This window comes from Gigantopelta aegis, chromosome 5, assembly GCF_016097555.1.
Source record: "Gigantopelta aegis isolate Gae_Host chromosome 5, Gae_host_genome, whole genome shotgun sequence".
Classification (NCBI taxonomy): domain Eukaryota; kingdom Metazoa; phylum Mollusca; class Gastropoda; order Neomphalida; family Peltospiridae; genus Gigantopelta; species Gigantopelta aegis.
In genome coordinates, this window is record NC_054703.1 from 16,867,074 (window position 1) to 16,876,243 (window position 9,170).

At 40.4% G+C, this 9,170-nt stretch overlaps 1 protein-coding gene across 1 annotated transcript in view; it reads right to left on the reverse strand.

Moving 5' to 3' along the window:
- The window catches only part of LOC121373355, a 31,713-nt gene extending 24,621 nt beyond the window's left edge, over window positions 1-7,092 (reverse strand). Inside the window, exon 1 of the mRNA XM_041499952.1 lies at window positions 6,945-7,092. The gene's annotated coding sequence lies outside the window, so the exon portion shown is untranslated. The remainder of the gene's footprint in view (window positions 1-6,944) is intronic.
- Between the last annotated feature and the right edge of the window lie 2,078 nt (window positions 7,093-9,170).

The following is a 9,170-nucleotide window of genomic DNA, read 5'->3' on the forward strand; positions in this document are numbered from 1 at the left end:
CGGACACAATGCGACATTTAAGCTCGTATTTAGTTACTTATGAACGTGTATATTTAGTGTATGGTGTACGGACACAATGCGACATTTAAACTCGTATTTAGTTACTTATGAACGTGTATATTTAGTGTATGGTGTACGGGCACAATGTGACATTTAAGCTCGTATTTAGTTACTTATGAACGTGTATATTTAGTGTATGGTGTACGGACACAATGCCACATTTAAGCTCGTATTTAGTTAAAATGAACGTGTATATTTAGTGTATGGTGTACGGACACAATGCGACATTTAAGCTCGTATTTAGTTACTTATGAACGTGTATATTTAGTGTATGGTGTACGGACACAATGCGACATTTAAGCGCGTATTTAGTTACTTATGAACGTGTATATTTAGTGTATGGTGACCGGACACAATGCGACATTTAAGCTCGTATTTAGTTAAAATGAACGTGTATATTTAGTGTATGGTGTACGGGCAAAATGCGACATTTAAGCTCGTATTTAGTTAAAATGAACGTGTATATTTAGTGTATGGTGTACGGACACAATGCCACATTTAAGCACGTATTTAGTTACTTATGAACGTGTATATTTAGTGTATGGTGTACGGGCACAATGCCACATTTAAGCACGTATTTAGTTACTTATGAACGTGTTTATTTAGTGTATGGTGTACGGACACAATGCGACATTTAAACTCGTATTTAGTTACTTATGAACGTGTATATTTAGTGTATGGTGTACGGACACAATGCGACATTTAAGCTCGTATTTAGTTACTTATAAACGTGTATATTTAGTGTATTGTGACCGGCCACAATGCCACATTTAAGCACGTATTTAGTTACTTATGAACGTGTATATTTAGTGTATGGTGTACGGACACAATGCCACATTTAAGCACGTATTTAGTTACTTATGAACGTGTATATTTAGTGTATGGTGACCGGCCACAATGCCACATTTAAGCACGTATTTAGTTAAAATGAACGTGTATATTTAGTGTATGGTGTACGGACACAATGCCACATTTAAGCACGTATTTAGTTACTTATGAACGTGTATATTTAGTGTATGGTGTACGGGCACAATGCCACATTTAAACTCGTATTTAGTTACTTATAAACGTGTATATTTAGTGTACATATTTGTTTGTTTGTTGGAATAAAATTGAGGGGTGCCAGCGTATGCTGGATGATGTAGCGTTTTGCTTCTTATGCCACCGGAAATATGTTGGGGCGTTTGGGCGTGGGCGGTTTGGGCCGTGGGGTGGGTTTGTCCGGCGGACTGCCCCCCCCCCCCCCCCATCGGGGTCTTCCCCGAGTCCGACCACCCTGAAGTTCCCAATACGACTGGTGCTCCTCATCAATCCTCTTTTCTTACTAAGCAAAATCCCTGTGGCGGCTGCTTAACCTCCCTTAATCAACCTCCTACTAAATAATAATAGGGCTAAAATAAAGAGTTTCTGTATTATTTGTATTTTTGAAATGCTCGTTCTAAATTAGCGACAAAGTTTTAAATTAAATGGATTATATATTTTATATTAATTATTATTTTTGGAAATGCGCAAATAAAAACTAATTATATAATATCCGTATTCCCCATTGGCTTAATTTCAAAATTGTCCTAAGTAATTTTTGTCCCGGATTGGGCCCCTGGTCTCCAGAGACCGAACCCGGGGTGGACATGCTCGAAGACTTAGTGGTATAGGAGCATGGAAAAATCTTTACTCACTGTTGGAATAATATACCGTTCGTTCACTATATATATGGAGTGGATCAGTGTTATTTTAGATTTCATTTTATCCGCCTTTAAGGCGGAGATAAATTTTACTTGTAGAATGCAGGAAATTGCATTCCAGGACATAATTTTTTTACAGGGGAGCATTTCCCCGAACCCCCTAGAAACTTTGCTTTGTATCCTCATCTCAGTCAGCACCCCCACCCCCCACCCCACCCCACCCCACCCCATGTCTACTTGCTTCCGCCGTGCCTGGTTCATAATAAATTAGCTATTCTATCAAGTACAAACTAAGAGCAAGCAAAACAATCTCGTGTAACATAGCCGATATTCTGAGCCAATTAGAGAATACCGTGACACTCGGCGAACAACCAGCTGCTCTTTTGGTGGACACGTGCATTGTGGTTTGTGCTTAACGACACCACTAGAGTAGGTGGCGGGACGTAGCCCAGTGGTACAGCGCTCGCTCGATGCGCGGTCGGTGTGGGATCGATCCCCGCCAGTGGGCCCATTTGGCTATTTCTCGTTCCAGCCAGTGCACCACGACTGGTATATCAAAGGCCGTGGTATGTACCACCTTGCTGCTAATCGAAATGAGTAGCCCATGAAGTGGCGATAGCAGGTTTCCTCCCTCAATATCTGTGTGGTCCTTAACCATGTGACCGACGCCATATAACCGTAAATAAAATGTGTTGAGTGCGTCGTTAAATAAACCATTTCGTTTCTTCCTTCCATTAGATGTTGTCCAGTGTTTGGGAAAGTGTATGTAAAAGATCTCTTGTTCCTAATGGAGGAATGTAGCGGGTTGCTTTGAAGATTGTGTTTCAGAAGTACCAAATATTTGACATGCAACACTCGACGATTAATTAATCAATGTGCTCCAATGGTGTCGTTAAACAAAACAAACTTTAACTTTGATTTTTAACTCTAGCACGTTCGCGCGTTGAAACTGTGAGAAGACGAGGGAAGCTAGTTAAAAATGTTATGTACTCGACACATGCATAGCTGGGGGGGGGGGGGGGGGGAGACCATGGGGCCATCCCCTCCAATAAAACCTCTTTTTCACCACCACCTTTCATATTTGCCTGTTGTCTGACGTGTAAAAGCCGCCTGTTACCGACCACGGTCGGGCTGCTGGTGCTCCCTTGCACCTCCCAGTGCAGGCGGTCCCTCCTCCTTCCCACCCCCACCTTTCCTACGCTACAACAGCTTGCTCTGAATGTGCACGTAAAACCCTATGACCTGACCGTGTAAAAGCGGGAATGAAGAGACCATAGACAGTGTGGAACACCCCCCCCCCCCCCCCCCCCCCCCAACACACACACACACTATAATAACCCGACTACACTATTGGTAATCGGATATAAGAGGTTATGGAGTAGTTCCTCTCGTTCTCTAGGAGTATCTAAGTACAGTAACAATAAAACGTCAAGTACGTGCTTAGTGAGTGATAATTAAAGAGGATGCTTTTCCTCTCTCATCTAACAGGCTCTTGGCGGGACGTAACCCAGTGGTAAAGCGTTCGCTTGATGCGCGGCCGGTCTGAGATCGATCCCACTTGGGCTATTTCTGGCTCCAGCCAGTGCACAGTACACATAACTGCTGTAGCTTATCTTATCATATAACAGAAATAGTACTTTTTATTGTTATTAAATACAAGTTATTTAATGAATTAGGTTATAATGCTGTACAATATACCACACGTACCTTATACATTAATGTTTCATTTTGTTTGTTGTTTTTTCTAATTATTAAGAAGCCAAGTATAAAACTTACATATGCCACCCGCCTCGGTGGCATCTTGGTTAAGACATCGGACTATAGGCTGGTAGGTAGGGGTTCACAGCCCGGTACCGGCTCGGTGGCATCGTGGTTAAGACATCGGACTATAGGCTGGTAGGTAGGGGTTCACAGCCCGGTACCGCCTCGGTGGCATCGTGGTTAAGACATCGGACTATAGGCTGGTAGGTAGGGGTTCACAGCCCGGTACCGCCTCGGTGGCATCGTGGTTAAGACATCGGACTATAGGCTGGTAGGCAGGGGTTCACAGCCCGGTACCGCCTCGGTGGCATCGTGGTTAAGACATCGGACTATAGGCTGGTAGGTAGGGGTTCACAGCCCGGTACCGCCTCGGTGGCATCGTGGTTAAGACATCGGACTATAGGCTGGTAGGCAGGGGTTCACAGCCCGGTACCGGCTCCAACCCAGAGCGAATTCTTATAGTGCTCAGTAGGTAAGTGTAAGCCCACTACACCATCTTCTTTGTCATTAACCACTAACCAACTAACAACTAACCCACTGTCCTGGACAGACAGCCCAGATAGTTGCAGTGTGTGCCTAGGACAGCGTGCTTGAACCGTAATTGAATATAAGCACGAAACTAAGTTGAAATAAACATATGCCACATCCACAGTTTCCCAGGTTGTCTTATAAAGTTAAAGTTTGTTTTATCTAACAGCACGACTATAGTAGTGTCGGAAATAGAATAAAAATGATTTTCGTCAATTATTTCTTTCATGTTAAACTGACATGTAAATATTTTGTAAATATATATTTAATGATACTCTACCTAATTTAGCATTTACTTGTTTGGGCTCTCATTGATGTACAAGGTCGTGTTTACTCTTGTAATTAAAATAAAGATGTCAGTAAATAGGTAATTTGTGACCTTTATTGGAACAGACTATAACACATTTAAACAAACTTTTAATTTAAAACTGTAAATTAACTGATTATTTCAAATTGCAGCATAAATGATGAATTATGACAAACATATTTATTGAATATAAATTCAATATAAGTACATTAGAAATGTACACAATCTTGCAACCACTTAAAGGTGCTATATCATAGTTATATATGTTAGCATCTGTTTGTGATAAAGATTCTCCAGTAAAAAAAAATTTCTACTAGTAGCTAAAATTATTTCCTATAATCGTTTATGGACATATAATTAAAGGCGTCTTCTTTAAATGTTAAATCAAAAGTTTATTAAGAAAATGATTTGCAATAGCTGTCATTGTGCAACATTGAGATAGCACCTTTAATACCGGTATAATTTTTCTTTACAGTTTTGCTGAAAAGTTACTTATAAATGACTATAAAGAATTTAGTTTTGGAGAGGGATATAGGGGTAAACTATCATCAGAAACAGTCCCTCACATATTGTACATAACAGCAATGAAACCGACACATGTTGACCAAAATATGTTATAGTCTCTTCCAATAAAATGCACAAATCACCTGTTTACTGACATTTTTCTTTTAATTTCAAGAGTAAACACGACCTTGTACATCAATGAGAGCCCAAACAAGTAAATGCTAAATTAGGTAGAGTATCATTAAATAGATATTTACAAAATATTTACTTGTCAGTTTATTATGTAAGAAATAATCGACGAAAATCATTTTTATTCTATTTCCGACTACTTTAGCACATTGATGTATTATATTACATGTATCATAGGACTGGATTTGATATCATATACATTCACATGCTATGGAGAGCTAAAAATTACTCTGCAGTTCCTGGAACCAGTCGTTATAAGCTCTGCTATTTACACCTAATAGCAGCAGATAGCGAAAATGACACTCGGCTGGACTTAGGTTAATTATGCAATAAGTATGTATGGGGTCATTACTTTAATCTATAGTTAATTATATCAAACAAATACATGTATAGAGAATAATACATGAGTGGCCGTTAGATACCATTTACCTCGGAACTCGTTGTTTAAAAACGTATCAAACTCTCTTTCGCTCGTTACATACATTTTAAAACAATTCGTTGTGAGATAAATGGTATCTAACGGCCACTCATATATATATAGAGGATATTTCATGTTTTTTTGTCAAATATGATTTATATCTCATCGAGTGAAGTTTGTAATCATATCTCATGATTCGCGCTTGCGCGACGAGTGTGATATGATTGCAAACTTCACGAGATGAGATATAAATCATATTTGACCAAAAAATATGAAATTTTCCATTTATTATATAACTTTTGGCAATTTACTTTTATTAGTAAAATGCCAGCAGCAAAATAGTTCCAGCTTTCTCACAGTAAAGATAACACTTTCTACAGTGACGATAACACATTTTAGAGTGAAATAGTGAAATGTTCACTCTAAAATGTGTTATCGTCACTGAGTAACTGATAACACTTTTATTTCACTGATATTTTAAGATATTTCACAAAATGTTATATAATAAAATACTGTATTTCATACGGAATGCATTACACGGAATGGTACCGTGGCTTGCGAAGATGATTTACACAGAACTGGCTGCTGTTTTAGTGGACACGAGATGATAATCTTCTATGTAGGCTACTTTATAGTTTTCGTCAGGATTCTTGAGGACACCGTGACCGAAGTTTATTGTAATTTACCGTGCCCTGTTGGCAGCACATTACAGTCCTAGCTTAAATGCAAATATCACGTTTGTGGTCGATTAATCTGTAGTTATATAGGATTCACCCTGGCCATGGCCTAATTAGCCAATGGTATTTTTTTTTATAAAGCTAGCCAGAATTTTATATTTGGGGGGGGGGGGGGGGGGGGGAACCCATAATATGTATATTAAAAAAATAATAATAAAGTTTTAGTTTTTTTAAAAAGGTTTGATTGGGGGGGGGGGGGTGGGATGGCCCCGTGTCCCCCTCCCAGGCTACGCCATTGGTGGCTACAATATTTAGTCCTTGGCAAATAACATTTCCTTAAATTGATCACATTTTAACCATTTTCAAGGAAATGCTCTACATATTTGAAGGGGCGGCACGTAGCCCAGTGGTAATGCGCTCGTTCGATACGCAGGATCGATCCCCGTCGGTGGGCCCATTGAGCTATTTCTCGTCCGGACCCCCCCCCCCCCCCCTTTTGAAAACCAACCATAACCTTTAAGGGGAAATGTGTGAAAGGAGAGATCAGTCATCACATTTGGACCCCCCCCCCCCCGCCCCGCCCCCTTTCAGAAATCCTGCATCCGCGCCTGACAACTATCTTTAAAATGAGTGAAACTGGCTCCAAGTCCAATAACTATCGGGAAACCGCACCTTTAACAGATACCGTAAATAACCACTCTTATGACAACAGCGGTGCATTACGAATAGTTACGAACGAACTCGATCGCGCGGAAGAGACCACCCGATTCGTCCCCCAGCTGTGGAAACAAAGAACATCGACGACGTCATCTACTTACCTGTAACAGTCTGGATTTCCTTCTCCTCATCTCACCGACGTCGTTTCGCCGCCATCACGCTAGCAGACCTCTTTAAACGAGTGCTGCAAACTGTTTTTGTTCCACATTCCTAGAAACCAATCTGGTTTCATCCTCCACAGTAAACACATACGGTTCATCAACAGGGCGTAGCCTGACAAAAGTAGCCCGTTTCTGGTGCCTCCGTCGAGTGGACATTTCGGTCCAGTGTACAGAACGCGAGGTGGTCGTTAATTAAGCCGTCGGACTGGTAGGTTCTGAGTTCGCATTCTGGTACCGGCTCCCACCCAGTGCGCCTATCCTAACTTCGCTGCCTTTGTACCATTGTACGACTAACAGCCTATTGATGACACAAACAACATAGGTAGCCGGACGTAGATCAGTTGTACAGCGCTCGCTTGATGTGTGGTCGATTTCAGATCGATCCCCGGCGGTGGGTCCATTGGGCTATTTCTCATTACAGCCAGTGCGCCACAACTGGTAGGTAAGGGGTTTCCTATCTAAGACTATATGTCAAAATTACCAAATGTTTGACATCCAATGGCCGATGATTTTTTATTTTATTTTATTGTCCCCAGACCATTAGACAGTGCCAGGGTTGGGGAGCCCTGATTCACCGCCTTACAATTTATCTTAAAATTAATATTCATACATGTGTAAACATATATATACATACAAACATACATACATATATACGCAAGCACGTACTCGCATTACATTCTATTCTATTATGCAGAATATATGCAGGTACAAATCAAAATAAAATAGTACTTCCTTTTATGCACGCCTTATTGTCCAGGACTTTTTAAAAAAGGGTACGAGAGAAGAAGAAAAAGAAGGAAAAGAAGAAGAAACAAGAAGAACTAGCCGATGATTAATAAATCAATGTGCTCTAGTGGTGTCGTTAAACAAAACAAACTTTGGTATTCTCGAGACTATAGCTTCAAGAGGAAATCTTTTAAAGGTCACTGACCTGCCTGTCAAATGTGATGGACTAGTCTTTTATTGGCGACACAAATTCCACAAATTAGAACTAGTGGTGTCGTTAAACAAAACAAACATTAACTTTTTTTATCTTGGTCTTCGACAATGTGCTCCAAAGGCTGCAGTTGCTGGAGATATGAGATGGACGTCATATTAAAGATATTTTCTTGTTTACAATATCACGGTCTGTATAAACAAGGTGTTTGTTATTGTCCTAAATTTCTAATGCGTGTACATTCATTAATTTTGTACGTATGAGAAAATGTATGTTGCAAAAGAAAATGAAAAATGACAGCGACAAACATTAAGACACGACCACAAACACACACACACACACACACACACACACACACACACACACACACACACACACACATATATATATATATATATATATATATATATATATATATATATATATATATATATATATATATATATATATATATATATTCTAAACAAGACAATGTATTTTTAGTCGTTAGGGGCGAGACGTAGCCTAGTGGTAAAGCGTTCGCTTGATGCGGCCGGGCTATTTCTCGCTCCAGCCAGTGCACCACGACTGCTATATCAAAGGCCGTGGTATGTGCTATCCTGTCTGTGGGATGGTGCATATAAAAGATCCCTTGCTACTAATGGAAAAAAGAAGCGGGTTTCCTCTCTAAAATTATAATGTCAAAATTACCAAATGTTTGACATCCAATAGCCGATGATTAATAAATCAATGTGCTCTAGTGGTGTCGTTAAACAAAATGAACTTTTCTACACAAGACAATGTAATTTTAGTCGCCAAAAATACTTTGTTAATCGGAAACATTTTCCAATGACTGCAGACAGTGTAACAGTCCGTGTAAGTGCACGACACCGACCACTACACACCGTGCAGACACAGCGACAGGTATCACTGGCGTAAGAAGCGGGGGGGGGGGGGGGGGGGGGGTGGAAGGTGGGCATATGCCTACCACTTTGTAGCATCAACGATGGGTTTAAACAAAATAGTTTTACATACATTTATATATGTGTGTGTGTGTGTGTGTGTGTGTGTGTGTGTATGTGTGTGTGTGTGCCCCACTTTTTGGCACCTTCCTACGCCCGTGGGTAGTATTTAATGAGCTGGGGTGTTACACTCATATTGTTTTGGCACCTTCCTACGCCCGTGGGTAGTATTTAATGAGCTGGGGTGTTACACTCATATTGTTTTGGCACCTTCCTACGCCCGTGGGT